The 23,064-nt window shown below is 40.5% G+C and overlaps 1 protein-coding gene across 4 annotated transcripts in view; it reads left to right on the plus strand.

Annotated features, from left to right (window-relative positions):
- The window catches only part of PIAS1 (protein inhibitor of activated STAT 1), a 104,883-nt gene that overhangs the window by 49,403 nt on the left and 32,416 nt on the right, over window positions 1-23,064 (plus strand). The gene's annotated exons all lie outside the window — the stretch shown is intronic.

The raw sequence follows: 23,064 nt of genomic DNA on the forward strand, positions 1-23,064 counted from the left end.
AGAGCAGCACATAGCAATTTGTGTTCCTGTTCTGGTCCCTGGTTCAACAAAGCACTTTTTTAACTTTTAAGTGCTTACGTGGCCCCATTGATTTCAGTAGGACTCCTGGCATGCATGTGAGAACCAATCCTTTTGGTTTCTTCTTATAGTGCCGAGTAAATAGTAATTGTCTAGTCTTTAGCAGAACTGACTACAGGCGGTATGGGGGCATTTTGAAAAAAAGCCACAAATAAAAGAATGCACACTAATGCTTTTTTATGTCAGTGAGGAAAAACTCACTGGTTTAGCAATTGGTAGATGTAAACACTTGATTCAGCTTAAAAAAACCCACACTTTAAAACTTTGAAAAGACTTTAAGTAACTGGTTTACAAATAGGTATTTCTCAATGTAAATACTATTGAGGACCTGCCTTCCTTGACAATCACTGTGCCACTAACTACAGTATAGAAAAAGGCTGTGTATTAATTTCTCTACTTTAATAAAATGTAACCCTAATAAATTAATAAATAAATTGTTTTATGTTATTGGGTACATGGTTGTTTTAGTTTCTTAGGTTATTTGATGGATGTTAGCCCCAAATGATTCAGGTATCCCCTTCATTATTGCAATGAAGTCCTCCTTCCCCCCTCAAAGTGTGTTAGTCTTCCAGACCACTTGCTTTGCCTTCAAATGGGTGATGCACCTTCCAGGCCCTTGTGATTTCTCCTGTTTGAAATACAGCTTGCACTGTTGTCTTTTGGTTTCTTTTATTCCTTGGACCTTTTATAGGTGAATAGGAATTTTTTGATTTCATCCCCCACTTCCCACGATGAGACTAGTCTAGAGACTTCAATTGGGATTCAGAATGACTAGCTCCCCACTTCTCACAAATGGAACCTGTTGTCAGTCTCTGGTACTGGTCAAAGATTTTTCTCGAGTTCTGTGCACCCTAATTTATTTAGGTTTCACTTAATCCTTTTCAGAGTAGTTACTCGGTTACATAAATTCTCGAAAAGGCGTAGAGTTACACCCTTTGTACTCAAATATTGTAGGTAGCCAGTTCACTAATTAATGTGATTACCAGGTAGGCAAATGGAATTTACCAGCCATTTTTTCTGTTGTCAAGATCAAAAGAAGACAATAGATGCAAGTCTCTTGTCACTTGTTTCCTCAGAATGTAGCTCCAGACTGTTTAAAATATCTTCTAACATAGAGTAAACAAGACTGCTGGTCACAGAAATAACCCACTTCCTTCTCTGAAGCACCAAGGGATGCACCCCACCCATGTACTTATTTGTGACACCAATACTGACTTGGACTCTAAATACGTTCTGTGGGTGGCATACCTGAGATCACTTATTCACTGATGCTTTAAAAATTCCCGCACCGCAATTTGGGTCTATGCTGGTTATGTGCTATGAATGTATCTTGTGAACCTTGTAACCGATACTTGGAATCTCTCATAACTCAAGCCTAACCCCAGATGTACAGTATCTTCCTTCTTAACTTGTGTAAACTTGATTTTAAACATTAGTGTTAATAAAAGTTTTTATGCCTGTAAGATGGGCATCATTGATTGGAAACCGGAATGCTGATTACTTCACCCACAATTGAAGACATTACATTTAGAGTAGCTGCAGAAATGTTTATTCTCCCCCCCCCCCCCCACCCATTCCCACACACTGTTTCTCAGACGTTCTTGTCAACTGCTGGAAATGGCCCACCTTGATTATCACTACAAAAGGTCGTCCGTCCGGTTGTTCCCTCCCCCCCCCCCCCGCGCTCTCCTGCTGGTAATAGCTAACCTTACCTGATCACTCTCCTTACGGTGTGTATGGTAACACCCATTGTTTCATGTTCTGTGTATATAAATCTCCCCACTGTATTTTCCACTGAATGCATCCAGTGAAGAGAGCTGTAGCTCACGAAAGCTTATGTCTAATAAATTTGTTAGTCTCTAAGGTTCCACAAGTACTCCTTTTCTTTTTGCAGATACAGACTAACACGGCTGCTACTCTGAATCCTGGTGCTATGTTCTCTGTGACAGACAGCCAATGTTAGAGGGCTATACAGTAGCTATTCAATCACTAAAAGAAAAGGAGTACCTGTGGCACCTTAGAGACTAACAAATTTATTAGAGCATAAGCTTTCGTGAGCTACAGCTCACTTCATCGGATGCATTTGGTGGAAAAAACAGAGGGGAGATTTATATACACACACACACACACACAGAGAACATGAACCTATTCAATCACTGTTTACCTTCTCTGGACTTGTAATATACCACATAGTTGCAGTAGTGAGCTGTACCAATGCAGGGACAGTATATTCACAAAGTGGCACTGGACTTGTAAACCTCTATCTACAGGGCTAGCGTTTTACACTAGCTGTGCTCTTTTTGAGAACCCAAATTGCAGACTCCACAGCACAGAGTAGTGGAATTCATTCCCTGCCATTGCTCTTACTCAATTGCAGATTCTCTCATTTTCCCTTCAGAGCATTTCCAGTGCACAACTCATGTTTAGTTTTTCCGCAGCCCTGCAGTTAATAAAAAAAAAAAAAAAAAAAAAGATTATGGTTATATTGTCTGTAGCATTGAGACTTGAAGGGATTTACAACATCCCTTCTGGCCCCAAGAGGGCTGCCTCTAGGCTTGTGGTGTGGTGTTTTTTTTTTTTTTTTTTTTTTTTTTTTTTTTTTTTTTTTTTTTTTTTGGAGAGTAGGAGATGTCTGGTCCCAGCTCAGCAGTATATGGGACGCGGTTGATTTTTAGCAATGTGATAGGTGTTGCAAAGTCAAGAAAGCATTTGCATTGGACGATGCACCTGATTTAAGATGATTAGTATAATCTCTAATTAAATGTGTTCTAGCAATGAATATTGGTCATGAGTAGGTTTGGAAGGAGTAGGTTTTTATTGGTGAATGTCAGTAAATATCAATTTGACTGCACATACACAAACCAACAAAAATATATTTCTATCAATGATCGTCAAAGTTACAGATAGGCAAAGAAAGAAAAATGCTGCTTGATAACTTGAGTCAAAATCCAGTCATTTAAATTTTTTTTAATTAGGCTTGTTACAAATGGACTAGTGAATTAATAGCAAAAAGGGGATGATTTGATGATTTAAGGATATTTACTTTCTATATTTTGACATGTGATGAGGGCAATTTGTATGTAAAGCTTTGACTTTGAATCTCAATGTCTCCTGACATTAAATAATTGTCTGACCTCCCATTAATAATTTTTCATAACTGAAAATTTAAATCAATAACAAAAAATTAAAAGCTTAAAAATACTACCTGTTGAAACTATTTAAAAAAAATTCAAACTTAATTCTGCCAAACCTAATGATGAGGCTTTACTCCAAACCCTCAAAAGCATTGTTCTGTAATAAATCCCAATTCTTATACACTAGAGTCGAATCTTACGCGGGGGTTAGGTTCTAAAGTCAGTGTGTAAGGCGGAAATCGCATATAGCCAAAATTACCCTCAAAAATCCCTTAAATTGCCCATAAAGTACAGTATACTGTACATGGTTTTGTGTATACAACCCTGTACAGTAATATGTAATGTATACAGTAATGTACAGTATATAATAAAGTATGCAATTACAGTACTGTCTTTAATTATGGGGGGTAATTACAGGGGGTCGTCAGGGCTTGATGTCAATCCAGGAGAAGGAGGTGATGGAGAGCTTGGGTGACAGAGAGCGAGTCGTAGACAAAGTGGTTGGCTCTGGTTCAGCTCGAGGAGTTGATTGTGTAGGCTCATCTGCTGCTGGTTTTTCCTTGAAAAACATGGTGGTCAGCAACTATCGCTGTTGTCTCTTGAGCTACTCAACGATTTCTTAATATGGTCTCAAATCGTCCGTAATAATCCATGTGATTTTGAGGCTTCTTTCCATAGAGGGATTGTATTCAGAAATTAAATAATTCAAGTGTTTCGCTGCTTGGAACACTTCAGCAAATTTATGAAGATTCCAACTTGCTGGCTCTTCCTGTTCGTCATCGTCATCTTCGTCTTCTGTAGACTGTTTTATCAGTTCCTCTGACTCTTCATTAGTCAGTTTCTCTATGGCTCTCAATTAATTCTTCAATTTCTTCCTCAAGGGTGTCAATGAAGCCATCGCCACCCACTTGCCTGGCTACCTGAACAATCTGTTTCACTTCTTTGTCAATGGTCTGGAAACCCTTAAAATCATTCACACGTTCTTTCCATAGGTTTCGCCAACATGCATTGACTGTTTCAGGCTTGATTGCATCCATTGCCTGTTTAATATAAGTGATGCAGTCGGCAGTGTTGAAGGACTACCAACACTCCATCACATTAAGATTGGGATAAGCATCGTATCTGTGCTACGTATCTGTGAGAATGTGAGCCTCGTGTATGTGGCCTTGAAACAGTGAATCACACCTTGGTCGAGAGGATGGAGGTGGTATGGGGGGGGGGGAGAGACTACTTCAACCTTGTTATATGCAAACCGGAGTGCCACAGGGTGGCCAGGAGCATTGTCTATGATCAGCAACGCTTTAAAGTCAAGTCCTTTCTCTTCGAGGTACTGCTTGACCTCCGGAGTGAAACGCTTGTGGAACCAATCCAGAAATAATGCTGCCGTCACCCAAGCCTTTTTATTTGATTGCCAGAACACAGGCAGGAGATTTTTGTTTGTGCCTTTTAGGGCACTGGGATTTGCACCCCTGTAGAGGAAGCCCAGCTCTATTAAATGCATAGATGCATTGCCACAAAACAACACAGTCACACAGTCTTTAGCTGTTTTGAAGTCAGGGGTTTGTCTTTCTGATTTCGAAGTGTAAGTGCAGTTGGGCATTTTTTCCCAGAAGAGCCCAGTCTCATCAGCATTAAAAACTTGTTCGGGAAGATAGCCCTTTTCTTCTATGATTTTCTTTAATTGTTTGGGGTAGGCTTTTGCTGCCTCCTCTTCGTTGGCAGATGCAGCTTCACCAGTAGTCTGCACGTTTTTGAGGTTGAAGCGGTTCCTAAAACTATTAAGCCAACCTTGGCTGGCTTTGAATTCTTTCTCGTCAGAAGGCTGTCCCTCTTTGGCGAGAGATTTGAACAGTGCATAGAGGCTAAGAGTCTTTTCTCGCAATGTGTTGCCATCGATAGGCACACGTTTACGGTTCATGTCTTCCAGCCATAAGTTTAATGCCTTTTCAGTCTTCACTAAAGTTTTATCATGCACCTGGCTCGTCACCTTAGCCGTTATTGGAGCACTTGATGCCAAGGCTTGACAAATTTCTCTCTCTCGAATCTTGATGGCATGGATGCTAGATTCGTTGCGGCCATATTTACGCGCTGCGTTGGAGACCGACATACCGTCTCTCAGTAAGTTCAACACAGCCAGTTTTTCCTCCAGTGTTGGAACAGATTGCTGTTTCTTCGGTTGGGCATCAGATGAAGTAGTTGGCTTGCGTTTAGGGGCCATGTTGTATGAAAAATACGTACAGTATCTTTAAACAGTAGAATCACACTCAGCACAGTGAGATGCTCATGCTATGAGAGGCACTCTGGAACTAGTACAGACTAAGGGAACAGCAGATTCACGTCTCCCATCTCACGCTTGCTCTGGGATACAAGCTTATTGAGTGGAATGGTGGGGGGAATCGCTCGCACTATTTACAGATTTTTTTTTTTTTTTTTTTTTTGGCCAAGCACATATAGTTGAATTTGCGCAAGTTAAAAGCGCATATGATGCGACTCACCTGTATGTCCTTATGACATACCGTGGCATAATCTAGACTAGTGGGGGCTATGTCATGCCTGTCCTGTAACATGGGGTGACCTTTACAATGCCTTGCTGCTGTAGCCACCAACCTGGACAACTGACAGCCTCCAGCATGTAAATCTCTCTATGCTATATCTGTTCTGTACGTGATGCAGCCAGCCATCCACATCTCTGCTCTTACCAGATAGAAAGATTATCACAGGGTGACTCCAACACTCCCAGTTCTAGATTTTTCCCCTAGAACTGTATATTCTATACTGCCAGCTCTCTCCTGGACAGTACAAATATATTAAATCTGTTATTCTTTAGGGGAATAATCTACACACTGCTTATTACCCCAAATGGAGTTACCTGAACACTTACAGTTGTGCACTGGATTAGTGAAAACAATTAAACAAGTTTATTAACTGTAACAAAGAGATTTTAAGTAACGAGGCACACAAGAAAAATATAAATTCCTTACTAGTGTCCAATTTAAATTATATTAGATTCAAGCAATTCTCACCACATACTTCCAGCAAGATTACTGACAAAACTCTTCAGGTCAGGACCCCTACCCCAAAGCCTAGTGGCTGTTTCCTTTTGTCCTCTCTGGTGCAGACAATGTGATGGGTGGAGAATGTTTTGGGGTGTCTGCCCCTTTTTTTATAGTCCTGTCCCCCTTGGAGAAGCATTTACATCTTGGAGCAAGGTCACAGGCAGCCTGGTGAAGAGAGGAAACTTCATGCTGTTTCTTTGCTCAGATGCAGATTTTTGTCCCTTCCACCTTCCTTGCCAAAGAATGGCCACTTAGCAGATAATGGTCCATCAGCTTAGTTGCTTTCCCTTTTGTCTATCTACAACCTTTGTCATCAAGGATCTACAACCTATCCTGAAGGACGACCCATCACTCTCTCAGATCTTGGGAGACAGGCCAGTCCTTGCTTACAGACAGCCCCCCCAACCTGAAGCAAATACTCACCAGCAACCGCACAACAGAACCACTAACCCAGGAACCTATCCTTGCAACAAAGCCCGTTGCCAACTCTGTCCACATATCTATTCAAGGGACACCATCATAGGGCCTAATCACATCAGCCACGCTATCAGAGGCTCGTTCACCTGCGCATCTACCAATGTGATCTATGCCATCATGTGCCAGCAATGCCCCTCTGCCATGTACATTGGTCAAACTGGACAGTCTCTAGGTAAAAGAATGAATGGACACAAATCAGACGTCAAGAATTATAACATTCAAAAACCAGTCGGAGAACACTTCAGTCTCTCTGGTCACTCGATCAGACCTAAGAGTGGCTATCCTTCAACAAAAAAAGTTCAAAAACAGACTCCAGCGAGAGACTGCTGAATTGGAATTAATTTGCAAACTGGATACAATTAACTTAGGCTTGAATAGAGACTGGGAATGGATGAGTCATTACACAAAGTAAAACTATTTCCCCATGGTATTTCTCCCCCCACCCCACCCCCCACTGTTCCGCAGACGTTCTTGTTAACTGCTGGAAATGGCCCACCTTGCTTGTCACCATGAAAGGTTTTCCACCTTTCCCCCTCTTGCTGGAGATGGCTCATCTTAAGTGATCACTCTCCTTACAGTGTGTATGATAAAACCCATTGTTTCATGTTCTCTGTGTGTGTATATAAATCTCTCCACTGTATTTTCCACTGAATGCATCTGATGAAATGAGCTGTAGCTCACGAAGCTTATGCTCAAATAAATTAGTTAGTCTCTAAGGTGCCACAAGTACTCCTTTTCTTTGTCTCAGAGGAACTGGTTTAGCCACTCCCTAGACTTATCTGGGAAGCATACTTGAGTCATCCTTTCAGCTTATATTCATAACTTTGCATACAATATTGCTATGTGTATTTTGTTATGATAGTATTGATCAGCAAGTTGAGTTTTTAAATGATACCTTGGAAGGCGTAACTTGTACAAACTTTATTCAAAGTGTGTGTAGGGTGTGAACACGGGTATATTCTGTCACAGTCCCTTAGTGAAGAATCTTCTTTGAGTTGTTTTGGGTATCTCTAGGGTATCTTACTAAAACGTTCTGGACTGAACCTACAGTTGACTGAAGATGCAAACAAAATCGTGACTTGACTTGACTTCTGCGTATAACATCTTTACCTTGCTGAAAATTATCTTGTCTAAGCCAATTGGCAATGATTCACCTAGTAGAATTAAAGTAGTACATTATGTTCTTATTTAGTGAAAATATAGTCTGAACCACCTATAGAACTTTTCTAAAATTGTTCCAGGCTTGTGGGGGGTGGGTATTTTTTCCCTCTCGGAAAATACTGAAGGGGTATTGCTTTAGCTACAGAATGCTTTCACACTAGGAAAACATGTCCCTTTATAGATTTTCTGTAAAAATATTAATCTTTAAAGAGTGAACACTTTGTGTGCTACATTGGTACACCTAACTATGTGGGAATTATTAGGCTCGTAGCCTGGTTTTGGTCTGTCAGAATAACTCTAAAATACCTGAATATAGTTGAAAACTTTAACAAAGGCTTTCTAGCTTCAAAAGGAATCATATCCGGTCATGTGAAAGAAGCATACAAAGTCTGTACAGATTCTGTCACTGAATTGAGAACACAGGAAAGGTTAGTAACACGGAAAAGTGAAAAGAAAAGGAGTACTTGTGGCACCTTAGAGACTAACACATTTATTAGAGCATAAGCTTTCGTGAGCTACAGCTCACTTCATCGGATACATCCGATGAAGTGAGCTGTAGCTCACGAAAGCTTATGCTCTAATAAATTTGTTAGTCTCTAAGGTGCCACAAGTACTCCTTTTCTTTTTGCGAATACAGACTAACACGGCTGCTACTCTGAAACGGAAAAGTGAATGTCTGTCAGACTAGTTTGTGCGTGCGTGCATGCACACAAATCTTGCAAAATTTTAGTTTACTATAATGAATACCGTAGAAAGGCCTCGGAATAAAACACTTTTTATGCAGATAGGCAGGTAATTGGTGGTCATCCCACTTTCACAATTGGTTTGTTAGATCTAAAAATCACAGAAAATATGTGCATGTGACCGACTAATCTTTGCTTAGCAGCTTAAAACTGACACGCATGAAACTGAGAAAATGGAGAAGTTGATGTGATGTCAATTACGAATGTCAAACCCTTATCAAACACATTAGGCAAATAGTGCATGAGCTATATGCTGTTAGTATGCAAAATAGCTGTAGTTTGTGCTGTAAAAGCTAAACTTTAAGCGATTTACTTAATTTAAAAAAAACCTAGTTTTTTGTGGGAGTGATTTTAGTATACAATGAGCTGTCAAAATCGAACTGTAACATGAAGGGACGAATGCTGAAGCAGTATATTACTAGTAGTGGCTCAAATTTGCCTGCTGGAGATCTCCCTGCATATAGCACGGCTACATGGTTGACCAAACTTTATTTAATTAGTTCTGAATTAAAGAAATTTATTCAAATTTGAATTGATGACCACAGGTCTTACTGTAGAATGTAATGGTTGCATTAAAAGTGATTTTTCAGGGTTTTTATAATTAGACCTTAAATTTAAATATAAGCTGATTTCTGGTACACTAGGGTTGACATAATCCTCACCAATCTTTAAAATATATTCACTTTTCAAGTTTAGTAGTTTGGAGACTTCTTCAGGGCTCAAAACCTCAAAATGAGCTTGTTTAATAAAATCCACACCATTCAAGATCAGGATTAGAAGCGGAGAATAAAAATGCAAGAACAACTGAAGACTTAAAAAAAAAAAAATTATATCTCACTAGAATGTTGTTCTTGATAAGTCAACAAATGCAGCCATATTTGTGCTGGGTTTTAGTTCATGCAGTAGAGGCTCATGCACTAAGTTCCAAAGGTCCCAGGTTCTATCCACCTGCTGAGAACTGGGATCTGTTGGTGTTACAATAGTTCTGGTGCTCAGGGGTGCAGGCCTGTATTTTGAAAAGTTTAAAGTAAGTGTGTGTGTGTGTGTGTGTGTGTGTGAGAGAGAGAAAGAGAAACCATTGATAAAACTATGGGGGTAAAATCCCGACCCTGTTGAAGTTCGTAGGAATTGACTTGAGTAGAAGCACGATTTTCCCTAGTATAACTACCCAAAAAGCTATCAAATGAGTAAATATACACCTTTTGTTTTACCCCAAGGTTAAAGAGTGTACATTTCAGTGTACGTACTTTGGGCCTGATCATTCAAGTACTGAGTGCCCTCAAATCAGGATAACCAAATTTGCAACAAGTTATAATGAAAACAATAGTTAGCCTTTTTGCAATTATGTTAGCAATTATGTTTGAGTATTTAAAGCATTTGAACTATGAGCGACCTAGATATTTTTGTCTGGCAACTTCCACCTTGTGTGTGTGTGTGTGTGTGTGTGTGTGTGTATGTATGTATGTATGTGTGTATAAACCTTTTTACTATATGTTCCATTCTATGCATCCAGTGAAGTGGGCTGTAGCCCACAAAAGCTTATGCTCCAATAAATTTTAGTCTCTAAGGTGCCACAAGTACTCCTAAAAAGAAAAGGAGTACTTGTGGCACCTTAGAGACTAACAAATTTATTAGAGCATAAGCTTTCGTGAGCTACAGCTCACTTATTTGGATGCATTTGGGTTTTTTTCCACCAAATGCATCCGATGAAGTGAGCTGTAGCTCACGAAAGCTTATGCTCTAATAAATGTGTTAGTCTCTAAGGTGCCACAAGTACTCCTTTTCTTTTTGCGAATACAGACTAACACGGCTGCTACTCTGAAACAAGTACTCCTGTTCTTTTTGCTAGATATTTCTCTCTAGAGTGATTGTGTGTGTCTATACTATTTGAAAGGCGGTTTCTGGGATTCTAATTGCCTGTTTTTATGTTACATTTAGAATATACTCTATATTCCCTATGCTAAGACTTATAAACTAGCTCTTTCTGGTGTTTAGCAATGAGATAATTGATTTTCCATAACTTTGTTGGTGCTCAGATATGGTGAAGGCCACATTAGAAATACCTACATGAAGTTTTTGCAACAAGAAGACGGTATTTTTGTGTGTTTGTAACTGCGAATTTTTGTACTTGCTTTTACATTAAAAGGTAACAAGTACTGTGGGAGGTTTTACTCTTCTAGAACCTTGCTAAATAACATGGGTTACCTATCAGATAGCTGCTAATTATGTTCCGCTATAAACTGGCATTTATTGTATCCTGATCTAAAAGATATCTAGATATAAGCCATGTAAATTTTGATTTTGAATCCTTTACATAGGTACAGGAACATCACAAAAGGCTCTGTTCTTCTGTCTTCCCCTGCTGGAAGGCTATGATTTTGTGTACCTGTCATAGCCTTACAGCAGGGGAAGATAGAAGAACAAAAAGTTTTAGTGATGTCCCTGTACCTGTGTAAATAGTTGCCAGTCCTTCAGGTTTGGCCTGGAGTCTCCCGGAATTGGCATCAATCTCCTGGTGACTATGGAAAGCAATCCAGGAGATTTTAATAGGATATTTTAAGAAAATGACATTCACATGGGGGGTGGAAGAGGAAATCTTCCGGAATAACTTCTGTCAGAGTTGGCAATCCTACACATGGTGTTTCTTGACTGCCAGGCTCCAATGATTCCTGTCTCCAGCAAGTGGAAGGAACTTCTGCTGGATGCCCTGGGTCTCAGTCAGACCCAGTTCTTTTATTGAAATCCTGCCCCTCTCGTACCTGCCTTGTGGAAGCAGTTAGGAGAGTGGCACATCTTTTATTTATATTTACCTAAAAAGTAGCCATTAAAGGGAGTGGTTAATCATGTGTTAAGAATTCAGCTGACCCTTGGGAATTCAATGAGAGTAGATCATACCACTGAACAACGGTCATAATGAACAGGTTTCAGAGTGGTAGCCGTGTTAGTCTATCAGCAAAAAAACAAAAACAAAACAAGGAGTATTTGTGGCACCTTAGAGACTAACAAATGCATTTGGGCATAAGCTTTCATGGGCTAAAACCCACTTCATCAAAGTTCTTTTGGTAAGACTGACTGCAGTCAAGACTATGCACTAGACAATTTTGTACATTTAGGAATCTAATTTTGAAGCTGCAAATACTTGACTTAGTAGCGATTTTTGCCTTTCACATATTGGTAGGCAGACCCATTGCTATGCATAACCAGGGTGAGGCTTATTAGGGAAGTAAAGCTTTTACTATCTATTTTAACAAGTGAGAGAAAGAAAAGGCACATATGTTGATGTGCTTTGTGGGAGGAAGTTCAACAAAACACCAAATTCTTTCAGCTCTGCTGTGAGCTTTTTGATTTCCGGTTTTGCAACTCTTTTAGTAATGCAAGAGTGAACTGCTAATTTTTCTTTCTTCCTAAACTAGAAACACAATACATTAATTTCTTGTAATTTTTTGTTTCAACTTTTTATTTGCACTTGGTATCCATTAAATACAAGAAATCAATCATTCTGTAGTGTAGGGTCTCCATATTTTCAAGTCTAGTGTAATTTCTAGCCAACCTGTTAGCTTTTCAGCTGCAGGAGATGGAATTTAGTTTTTCAATTTACAGTGTAGCAGATAGCAAGGCAGAGAGATTGAGCAATCTTCAGAACTGAAGTCTCGCATCTTACAAGATACTTCAGTATGGAGTATGCATGTCTTCAAAGGCATATCTGCTGCTCCCTCTGAATGGGTCCTGCAATGGCTGATTGTTAGATGTTGCCTGTCCAAGATCAGAGTGTGATTTTTATATTTAAGAGTGAAAGCTTGTGCCAGAAGGAACTATGGCCCCAGTTTAACAAGCACTTAAGCACATGGTTAACTCAAAGCATATATGAGTAGTCCCATTGTCAAATGCGCAGAAGTGCTTTGCCAAATTGTGTGTGTATGTATGTATGTATTCTGTTTAGGTTGTGTACACATCTGTCTGTAAGAGAGGATGCTGAGCTGGCAAATGCTCTGGGACCTTGTTGACCTCCAAACCCAACAGAAGAACTGTAATTTTCTTTAGTAGGTACCAGAAGGGCTATTGGCATTAGACGGAGCCTTAATCTGGAATTTCTCAGTCAGTGCTACTCTCGCCTCACCATAGCTTAAAAAAAACAAACAAATCGAAATGCTCGAGAAAACCAATGTGACACAAAGATTTGGTGGTTGTCATTAGAGGGTTTGATATTATCCTGAATTACCTAACCTTAAGGCTTTGTTTGCATGTCTTAAGAGGCAGATTCCCAAGCAAAATGGAGCCTTTTCGCTGCCCCAAACTCTCATGCTTGTTATAGAATTTCAGCCACTTTCATCTCAGTATAGGCTGAAAATATACCTCACTTCATGAGGCTTTTAATCACCATTCGCAAAAAGAAAAGGAGTACTTGTGGCACCTTAGAGACTAACAAATTTATTTGAGCATAAGCTTTCGTGAGCTACAGCTCATTTCATCGGATGCATTCGAATGCATCCGATGAAGTGAGCTGTAGCTCACGAAAGCTTATGCTCAAATAAATTTTAGTCTCTAAGGTGCCACAAGTACTCCTTTTCTTTTTGCGAATACAGACTAACACGGCTGCTACTCTGAAACCTTTAACGAGCATTGTGATATTCCTGTAAAGGGTCCTTGATAAAGGTAGTTATTTAATACCCTTAAGGACTACTCAGCTGCTATCAGTGCTGTAGGGGATAGAGACCAAAAATTTCAGCCTAAATGGCTAAAGTTGGGCCCCCAAATCCAGATTTAAGTGCCTAAATAAATCAAGTGGCTTGATTTTTTTTCCCCCTTAAAGGTGCTGAACATCTGCAGATCCCACTAATTTCAGTGGGATTTGTGAATGCTCATCACTTCTGGAAAAACCAAGCTGCTCACGTTTAGGTGCCTAAATATAGGTTTGGGAATCTAACTTTAGGCATCCAGGTTTGAAAACTTTGGATAGAATTTAAGGGATACCTGCCTTAATTGGCCTCTTAGAAAGGGTGTTCAGTGAAGAGCCTGGGTTGTTTCATAGTGATTTAGTGGTAGTGCCAAGGAACGTCAGTCAAGTTGAGGCCCCTTTGCACTAGCATAGTACAAAAGTATAGTAACTGTAGGTGCTGTAAGCACCTGCTGCAAATGAGCATACCGTGTAAAAGACCAGATCTAGCCAGTGGAAGAAACAAACAAAAATGGAGTGTTGGGGAGAGAGGAGAGGAGGATGGGGTAACAAATATCAATGGTGACGTTCGTTCTTGACCTTGGAGAAGTCTGCAGAGGTTGTATTCATTACTCAGAAGTACTGTAATGCATGCTTTAAAAAGATAGTGTAAATAACTGTTTATCCAGTTGCATGGAATTTCCATTGCTTTCTTCTGTATATAAAGTATGTTATGGAAAGTTCTAAAATGTATAATGTTTACACAAGTTAATTGTAGCTCTTAGTCTTTCCCGTCTGTCAGTATCGTATGCATTTAGGCATTTGTTCTAAAAGTTGTTTTCTTTGTTGTTAAATTTAGGGGTTTTTACTTTTAAAAATTGATTGCTAAAAGCTCTGGGTATAGAAATGAATTTGAGATTGCAACAAACTGACCAAAACTTGAAATATTGCACTTTAGTGACAATGTATGTCTTGCAATTACAGTTAGTTAAATGCTTTGTCACTGCACAGTGACAGATTATCTAGTTTCAGTGTGGTAGACGTGTTAGTCTGCATCAGCAAAAACAACAGGGAGTCCTTGTGACACCTTAGAGACTAATAAATTTATTTGGGCATAATCTTTCGTGGGCTATAACCCACTTCATCAGATGCATGGGAGTGGAAAATACAGTAGGCAGGTATACTGCCTACTGTATTTTCCACTCCATCCATCTGATGAAGTGGGTTCTAGCCCACGAAAGATTGTCTAGTGCCGTTCCATAGCAGCCCAGACAAATGGGATTACCTTTCTCCTCCAGAGAATCTAGGCAGGAACCAGAGGTCAGTTTACATGAGAGAGAAGACTGATTTGCACGTTTCTTTAGCAGCTTTCATCCAAAGATCTCAAAGGACTTCACAAACATAAACTTCACAATATCCACGAGAGAAGTGTTACAAGACTCCCTTTATAGCTGCGTAAAATGAGGCACTCAGATTAAATGATTTGGCCATGGTGTTACAGCGAGTCAGTGGCAGAACAGAGAAAGGAATATAGAAGTTTTGATTGTCAGTTGCTTATTAAGTGCTAGACTGTTCTGTTCCAATTCTTAGAGCCAAGCTAGCATGTGTTCTTGCCATTCTTATGTCTGTGTAATGTATATGGCTGCATAAAATGGAATGCCCCATTGTTTCTATTCCTAGAAGCCAAATCTTTATCTGCTCAGGTATCCAATGTGCTCTATGGACTCTTGTGACGGACACCATAGTGATTAGTGGCATCCTTTCCTGATAAGTGGTAGCACTCTTCTATGGCAGTGGTCAGATTCCAATTGACTATCCTATGTTCTGTATTATATGTATGCATTTAAATGGTTATGGAGAACTAAGTGGAGCAAAGGATAGAACATTCAAAAGATGCTGCCTCTAATACTTGTTTATCTGATTAGAGAGGAAGGGAGAAGTTTAGTGCTAAGAGACAGGTTTGGTGATAGTGGTGGGTTGGGGGGGGAGAGTGTATTATGTGCAGGATGTTGAGGATTGCAGTAGTGAAACTGATTAGGGATATCTGGTTAGGCAGAGAAGCAATAGATATTAGCCTTCACTGTGAATTTCTACTGCAACTTTAATCCTGTACCAAATACTTTCTAAATAATAATTTCTATAAGCAAGCTTTTTCTGTGCTTGTTTCTGAATCCAATGATGCATGAGTTAATTTGGAGCCAATGTGTCATTTTTTTAAATAGTACTCTTTACATCTGCCTATAAAAAGGCTTTATAGTGTGAATGTATTTCCCCCCCCCCCCCCCCAACAAAAACCCTACAAAATTACTTGGTTGCAAACTAGATATTTTCTAGTTAAATAAATTTGTTAGTCTCTAAGGTGCCACAAGTACTCCTTTTCTTTTTTTGCGAATACAGACTAACACGGCTGCTACTCTGAAATTAGATATTTTCTAGTTTTTGGGAGGAACTGGCTAAGTGGAAACGACCCACCACTTGCCCTGTGAACTTGCACCTTTTGGATTGTCTAGAATTATTTTGAATAATTTTCTATAGTTGATCAGAATTGCTCATCACTATGGCTCAATGAGTGAACAATCAAAGGTCATTCATTGACCTTGGCAAAAGTTTCCTAAAATGTTGTACTGTCTTATATGATGTGGTTGCTTTATGTAATACTACGTTTCTGTCTTCAGAAATAAACAGTTATTAGAAGTCACTGGTCATGAGCCAGTTCAGTAATGACTTTTTTCTTATGTTCTAAATTTCTGTGGTGGTTCTAGAATAACACTTGTAAGACTAATAATTTAGTCAAAATACAGTAGTGTATAAATGTTAACTCTTAATTATTTAGTAAGATGGAAAGCATTTTTGACTAAATAAATTGACAATCTGATGTCCAACTGGTTACATTAGGAAGTATCACACAATCTTAATGAATGTACCCTTTTTATGGATGTGATAGTATAGAGTTGATTAAAGATTTTATGGGATACGTTCCTGAATCCCAAAGAAGACTACAGTATAGACCCGTTGACGTGCGGATGTCGGAGTCAAGCCATCAGGACCGCATGTTAATGGACCGCGGGTTAAGAGGGCTGTGCTGAAAAAAGTGTCTATGATTCACTTCAAAAAAACAAAACAAAACACTGTTTTCTACTCTTTCTGGCTCACATTTTTTTTCTTATGAAGTCCGTCATTCGCCGCAGATGAAACGCGTTTGCGGCTGATTCATTGGCTGATCAGCTTTCTCCAGAAATTGATACCTGTGCTATGCCATGACACTTTTTAAAATGTCTTATAAACCCCTTGCTGGCTTGGAATGATTCATCCCCTGTTAAATTTCCAAATTTTGTCGCTTGGGCTTGAAGAATTGGCCCACTTAGCGGCATTCCTTTCAGCCTTTCCTGAGCAAACCACGTGATGTGGCTTTGTCTATTGTGGGTTTTACTGAATAGCACGCACGTTTTCGCTTAAGCCTTGCAGCAGAATCTATATTTTGTACAAAGCCATTCAGTTTAGATTAGTTTTTTAGTCATCCTCGGAGAGTAGATTCAGCAATCCCAATAGCTTTTGAAACTTCAGGCTGGGTTTCTCCGCTATTTACTCTATCTATTGCAGCTAGCTTTTCTTCTACAGTGTAGGAATGCTGACGCTTGCCCTCTGCCATAATATTAGGCCTACGGTTAAAATTTTCTAGTGTGTGTGTGTGTGTGTGTGTGTGTGTGTGTGTGTGTGTAAAAAAAAAAAAAAAAAAAAAAAAAAAAAACTAACACTACTATATATTATATACATCTTTTTAGCTTGACAATGAGTAAGCGTTGCGATACGTCTTTACCAATATTGGTAAAGACGTACAACATGTTTCCGCTCCGCACTTCCTGTCGATTTCTGAGTTAGTGAGCAAATCTGTAGTGCTACATAGCAAGTTCCCGTACTGCGTGTTAGCGAGTCTCGCGTGTTAAATAGGTAGCTCTGGGAGGCATGGCGCTACTGCGTGTTAAGCGGATTTGTGTGTAAACAGGTCTGTACTGTACTAATAATACTTAGCATTTTTCAGAGTACTGTACAAAAATTAAAGCAACCTGCAGAGGGATAACATTTTCTGCCAATTTTTCTTGATCTATATACTTAACAATCTGTCGTGTGTGTGTGTGTGTGTGTGTGTGTCTGTCATACACAGAGTAGAAATTTGTGTCTTGCATACTTAACCCAGACCAGATGCAGTGGATGACCAAACTAGCAGGTTTGACAATTCAGCAGCGATTCTCAAACTGTGGGTCAGGACCCCAAAGTGGGTCGTGACCCAATTTTAATGGGGTGGCCAGGGCCAGCATTAAACTTGCTGGGACCCAGGGCTGAAGCCCTAGCTCTAGCCCCTCCTGGGATGGCAGGGCTCAGGCTATGGCCCCTTCTCCATCCCACCCGGGGCAGTGGGGCTCAGGCTGCAGCCCCCTCTTCCCCACACCCAGGATGATGGGGCTCAGGCTCCGCCCCCTCCTGGGGTCATGCAGTAACTTTATCAGAAGGGGGTCACGGGGCAATGAAGTTTGAAAATCCCTGCAATAGAGAAACCCTTCAAGAGAAACAGATTTGCAATGAGAAATGTATTTTTATGCAGACTGTCTACAATTTTTGTTGTTGACACCTATTTATTTAAGACCATGGGGGGGGGGAAAGGGCTCTGTTAAAGATTCAAACCTCTGATCTTTCTGATACGGGCAAGGAGAGTTCCTAATCCATATCTAAATCATCCAATAAGTCGTTCAGCAACACAGGGAAGATGAGATTTGAGGTTCCTGTTATTTCGAAGGACTAGTTTGCACTACAAAGGCATTGCTGATATAGTTGTACCAGCAAAGCTCCTTTGCAGAGACTAAGCTTACTCTCTTTTTTTTTTTTTTTTTTTTTTTTTTTTTGACAGGTTTCAGAGTAGCAGCTGTGTTAGTCTGTATTCGCAAAAAGAAAAGGAGTACTTGTGGCACTTTGGAGACTAACAAATTTATTAGAGCATAAGCTTTCGTGAGCTACAGCTCATTTCATCGGATGCATCACGAAAGCTTATGCTCTAATAAATTTGTTAGTCTCTAAGGTGCCACAAGTACTCCTTTTCTTCTTTTTTTTTGCTGGTGTGAGCTGGTGTACGTGGGGGTGGTTGCTGGCATAGCTATGTCAGTTAAGAGCGTGAACTCCTCTCAGCCCCTTTCCCTCCTTCCAGCATAGCTGTGCTTCAGAGCTGGCTTTGTGTATGTATACACATTATATTTACACACATGCTTTATATAAAATTTTTTTAGCTTCTGACATTTTAAACCATTTTTCCCCCTCTACAGGCCACTTTTAAAATAATCAAGTTGTACACCATTGAGCCAGCGCCCCAGCATAGGACACTATGTTAAGGGTGAGATGTAACAACAAAGGTCTTAATCCCTCATAGTTAAGTGAAAGTTGTCGTGTGGTCTTTGCTTGTGTCCTGACTTAAATTCTCCCTTTTAGTATTGATTTAAAAAATATATATATTTTTTTGCTTTCCCTTTGTTAAACAATAGTGCTGCTTGCATGGAATAGCTGCCACACGTCACTTTAAATGTGAAATATATTTTATGTAATAATGAATGGTCTTTGTGATGGGGGGGTTGGAGGGCCAGGTAGCCTGGTGGTTAGTGCACCTGTTCTCCAGCCGCTTGTCTTACTAGCATGGCTGCTACTCTGAAACCTGTCGGGGGGGGGGGGGCAGTAGCAGTGCCTGGTCCCTGCCTCTAGGCTGGCAGTATTTGGGCCTCCCCACTGTGTCTGGGGTCTTTGTCCTTAAGCATGGTGTAGTAGGAGAACCTGGACCCTCCCACTCTACCAGGTCCCAGGCCAGGGCCCTGTGGAAAGTAACAATGGCAGGATCCTCCCCTTAGAGAGCCTAAATCTGCCACCCGGGGCTGCTACTTGCCTCTGTGCCCCTTCATTTTGGGGCATGATACCTATAGTCTGAACAGTCAGGAACTTCACAAAGTTCCAAGTGAACAGGGCTTCTTTGCAAGACCTGCTGCTTCTTGAAGTGGGTGGCGGTTGCTGGTGGCATTACCTGCTATGTATAGTCCCCTCTCAGGCCCAACCTTCTGTCTGGCTTCCTGAAAGGAGGATTCAGCTCTCCTGCAGCCTGTCCATCATCCCTTGCCTGGGCTCCTGAGCTCCTTTTAATCTAATCTTCCTGCTGGAGTATGCTCAGCTGGCCTGTAGGGGTGGGGTTACCTGGGCCTATTTTTGCCTTTTAACCCCTTTGGGCCCTGTGTGGGATTTGTATACCCCAGCACAGTAGTCTTGGACTGTAAAGGTGGATTATGATTTCAGTTGTATCAAGACCTGTTCATATCCTATAAATCCAGCATAAGTATAGGAACTGTGTAAAAGGTTCAATTTAGGAAGGTAGTAAGCTTTTTATCCATTTCTAATTTCCTTAAATCCAATAATTTCTCATTAAGGAATGAATGTTTTCTGTAATACTGATACTCTTATAGTGTAAATGACTTTGAAATCTCAATCCCTGAGCTAGAACTAGCAGCATTAGGTTGGGTCTTTATATTATTCTCAGTTAATAGCTGGAAGTATTTGGAGTACTTATATTTTTCCTTTAGACTTGTATAAACATTAATACTTCAAATTTTCCATTTCTGATGGTACTGATTGTCTTGGTGTGACATTATCTGACTAAAATATGACCATGCAGATCGTTGTTGCTACCACCGTTATATAATTGCAACAAATCTCATACAAAGTATATCAAGTAAGGTGTCAATATAAAAGTTATGATTTGCTGAATATGATTATGCTATTTGTATACGTGTATCATTTTTGTATCTGACATTATGAATATTAACTTTGTACCTGTATTTCAAATGTTTGCTCAAGTGGTAACACCCACAAGGTATTTAGCCTGCACATTTTAAAGGGATTATTCAAGTTAAGTGGCCCATCAAGCAACTCTTAACTCACAATGGACCATGGGAGACACCTATTTATACTTAATGGACTTCCTTTGAATGTGCTAACTAGGCTGTGGAGGATGGCTTCTACTATGACTAAATGAAGCATGCATAGGCATGATGTGTTACTTGCCCATGTGACTCCAAACACCATCTTGTTCCCTGTAATTTTCCACAGTGAGAACCATGGGTTTCCCTTCACTTGGCAGAAGCAATAAAAGGCCCTGCAAACATCTGCATTTTGTCTCTTTCCTGCTCAAACTTCTGGACTGACCTTATACTAATGGGAGCATTCTAACCAAGGGACTGAGGACCTTCCAAGGATTTGGAAGCAACCAGAGACTTGACTTAAGACACACAGCTACAGGACTAGCTCTCCTCTGTCCCATCTTCTGGTCTTATTGAGTGCTCCTTCTCAGCTGTTTAGGCCACTTGCTTTTACCTGTCAGTGGAATCCTGCCATTCTTAGACTTGGCCCTAGCTTAGAGTACCTTGTGCACTAACAGTGATTACTCATAAGAACAGCCATAGTGGGTCAGACCAAAGGTCCGTCTCGCCCAGTATCTGGTCTTCCAACAGTGGCCAATGCCAAGTGCCCCAGAGGGAGTGAACAGGTAATCCTCAAGTGATCCATTCCCTGTTGCTCATTCCCAGCTTCTGGCAAACAGAGGCTAGGAACACCCATCCCTGTCCATCCTGGCTAATAGCTACTGATGGACCTATCCTCCATGAATTTATCTAGTTCTTTTTTGAACCCTGTTATAGTCTTGGCCTTCACAACATCCTCTAGCAAAGAGTTCCACAGGTTGAATGTGTGTTGTGTGAAGAAATACTTCTTTTTGTTTGTTTAAAACCTTCTGCCTATTTAATTTCATTGGGTGACCCTGCGATTTTGTGTTATGAGAAATTGTAAATGACTCTTTATTGTTCACTTTTTCCACACCAGTCATGATTTTATAGAGCTCAATCATATCCCCCCCCAGCAGGCCCAACTCAGTTTGGAACCTTTATTAATAAAAAATACTTTGTTGCCATAGCACCTAGGAGCCCCGGTCAAGGACCAGGACCCCATTGTTCTATACAAACGCAAGATAAAAAGACTGTCCCCAAAGAGTTTATAATCTCAGTGTAAGAGGCACCATGCATGGATACAGACAGCTGGGAGAGTACATGGAAACAGTGAGACCTTATTAGTCAGCCATTTTTTGTAGGCATCATGTCAAAGGAGAGTTTTAAGGAGGGATTTAAAGGAGGATAGGGAAGTAATTTTGCAGATGTATACAGTGAGCACCTCTCAGATGCGAGGTGGGAGAAAGCAGGAAGGTTCTTGTTAGAAAACTTAACAAGTGGGTGTTGGAGGCAGGAATAGACCTCAATATTAAATGCAAGAGATGATCGGTATGATGGGGAAAGGTCATGATGGGCCTGAAAGTGCAGCCAGGTCACTTATGTTTGATGCCATAGAGAAATGGGAGCCATTAGAGCAGTGGTTCTCAACCTGCAGGCCGCTTGCAGCCCATTCAGCACACAGCTGTGGCCCATGTGACATCAGGGTCATACAGGGTGTCTGTGTGTGGGGGGGTGGGGGTGTGAATGTGGCCCACATAACACACACAGAGCTGCATGTGCGGCCAACAATGATAAGTAAGTTGAGAACCATTGCATTAGGATTCAGACCGGGGTAACATGGTCGAAGCGATGGGCTAGGAAAATGATCTTTGCTGCACCATTCTGAATCTTTATGAGCAGCAGAAGAATACATTTCTCAATGCCTGGGAAAAAGATGTGGAAGTAATCAAGACCCACAGTGATGAGAATCCTGTGATCAGACTTTCAGGAACTGTGACCAGTGGTTAATACAGTAACCAGGCAGCTTTTTTAAACCAAACTATTGTTAAATCTTAACAGTAGGAACACAACAAAGCATAAAAGAAAAAGAACTTTAAAACATTATAAGGTCAGTTTGCATGTCTATTTACCTAGAAGCTTGCTATGCCTCGGCAGGGTGCCTAGGCAGGTCCCTAGTTACTCCAGAGCCTTAGCCACTCATGAATCACACAGAGAAAGGCATCAACTGAATCCCCGCATTTCCCAGCTTCGTACCGCAGGAATATACCATCTTGCACTGCTCAAGACGAGCAGTGCAAGTCTCAATGGAAAGTGGATATATACCAACCTTTGTAAACCTGAACAGATTTACCGAACATTTCAGGCAAACCCACTGGTAAAGATGAACAGTAAAACAAGTAGATTTTTAACTGATTATAAGTGATAGGCAGAAAGTCAGAGTGGTTAAAATAAAATATAAGCACGCAGTCTAAACTCTCAACCCTATTAGACTGGGCAACATCTAGATTAAGCAGTTTTTCTCACCCCCCCTGAATATTGCAGTTCTTAGTACACAGGTTTCACCCTTGAAACGTTGGCCAGTCTCCTCTGTTGGAGTCTTTGATCTTCTCAGTGTCCATGTTGCTTGCAGCACAAGTGGGGGAGAAAAGGCCAAGCATGGGGCCACTGTATTCTGTTTTATACCCTTAGTCCATGTGCTTGGACAACACAAGTCCAGGCATGTCTGATGGGCATTGCTGAGTCCCCAGGCAAGGCTGAGCAATTCCCTTGGTTTTGCCTTATGCCAGGTGAGTCGTTGAATTGTAACTCCCTTGCTGTACAATGGGTGTTGGATGGTTGTTTGACACCTGCCCGGGCGTTGGTTACTTTCCTTGCTGTTTTTTCCACCAAATGCATCCGATGAAGTGAGCTGTAGCTCACGAAAGCTTATGCTCTAATAAATTTGTTAGTCTCTAAGGT

The sequence above is a fragment of the Dermochelys coriacea genome, chromosome 10, assembly GCF_009764565.3.
Source record: "Dermochelys coriacea isolate rDerCor1 chromosome 10, rDerCor1.pri.v4, whole genome shotgun sequence".
NCBI classification, from domain to species: domain Eukaryota; kingdom Metazoa; phylum Chordata; order Testudines; family Dermochelyidae; genus Dermochelys; species Dermochelys coriacea.